Source organism: Mus pahari, chromosome 3, assembly GCF_900095145.1.
Source record: "Mus pahari chromosome 3, PAHARI_EIJ_v1.1, whole genome shotgun sequence".
NCBI classification, from domain to species: Eukaryota; Metazoa; Chordata; class Mammalia; order Rodentia; family Muridae; genus Mus; species Mus pahari.
This window is the reverse complement of record NC_034592.1, coordinates 92,246,170-92,247,992: the sequence shown is the minus strand read 5'-3', so window position 1 is coordinate 92,247,992 and position 1,823 is coordinate 92,246,170.

Genomic DNA, 1,823 nt, shown 5'->3' with positions numbered 1-1,823 from the left:
CATCATTAGTTTTTATGAATATTGAAAAATGATAAATGAAAACCTTAATTGAATAAACACATCAGGGAAAATATCTGTGGGGCTTAGTAAAGATTTGCAAAGGAAATGACATATTAATGAGACTTCATGAAGTTCAAGTACTTTAACAAATTTGGAGGATTAATTAGCTTAAAGTGGTAAATATTGCTGTATCTTAAGCATTGTGACAAACGTTGGATGGAGATACAGAGATGAAAAGTGATAGTCAGTTACCCAGTCACAGAGTAAAAGGTAAGAGCCATTGTAAATCTTAAAGTAAATCACCGCCTAAATTAGAACAAAATCTATTGATGGGTTAATATTCCTATTGGTTTGCACCAATGGAATCCCTGCTTCAACTGCCCTAGTAGCACATATTCTGAATAGAAGTCATGGTATGCATAACAAGAGTACAAGAAAAACATGCTTTGTGCAACAAATATACGAAATGACTGCATCAAAATGAGTTCTAGGATGTGCAAACAAATAATATACTCAAATGCTGTTACAAATGAACAGTCACTTCAAATTAGAGTCATGTAGAAACAGCTAATAGAACATTAAATGAATACAAACATACTTTAAAATTATAAATATAATACCAAAATGAATTTCAGAAAAATGCTTACATTGATTTCAGAAATTGTTCAAATAAATCAGCTCCATAAATTCACACTTTGATAAGATTTTTAAATGATCTTATTTAATGGAGGGTGAAAAATAAAAGAGGAGCTTTTTGATCATTAAAGAAACTGTAAACAGATAACTAAAACTACATGTATTGTCTTTTGTTTTGTTTTGTTTTTTTCCAATTTTTTATTAGTCATTTTCTTCATTTACCTTTCAAATGCTATCCTGAAAGTCCCCTATATTGCCCCCAGCTCCCCTACCCACCCACACCCACTTCTTGGCCCTGATGTTCCCCTGTATTGGGGCATATAAAGTTGGCAAGACAAATGGGCCTCTCTTCCCAATGATGGCCAACTAAACCATCTTCTGCTACATATGCAGCTAGAGACATGAGCTCTGGGGGTACTGGTTATTTCATATTGTTGTTCCACATATAGGATTGCAGACCCCTTCAGCTCCTTGGGTACTTTCTCTAGGTCCTCCATTGGGAGCCCTGTGTTCCATATAATAGCTGACTGTGAGCATCCACTTCTGTGTTTGCCAGACACTGGCATAGCTTCACAAGAGACAGCTATATCAGGGTCCTTTCAGCAAAATTTTTTGCTGGCATATGCAATAGTGTCTGCATTTGGTGGCTGATTATGGGATGCATCTGTGGGTGGGACAATCTCTGGATGGTCCATCCTTTTGTATCAGCTCCAAACTTTGTCTCTGTAACTCCTTCCATGGGTGTTTTGTTCCCAATTCTAAGAAGGGGAGAAGTGTATTGTCTTGTTTATTCCTTAAAATTTGTAAATGTCAAAATCAAGTTTCAATGTTTTTTTTAGATAAATTTGCAAAACTTTCTAAAATACAAAAGCAAAAGTTAAAAGAACTGGAAAACAGAGAGACAGTCTGATAAAATTTGCAGACATAAAAAAGGTACATAAAGTTAATGGAATGCTACAGAACAGACATGGGTCTAGCAACCTTCAGGCTCATTCATTATGACCATTTATCCAACAAACATTGAGGACTTTCAATTCAGTAGGCACTAGTGTAGACAATGTGAGCACAGCAAAGAGATTCCTGAGAGATTCCTAGCTGTGTGGAACTGCTCAAGTGCAGAAACAAAGTAATAAAATGGTGGAAAAAACTTTGAAAGTGGAGATTTCATAATAAGTACAGCAAAGAAA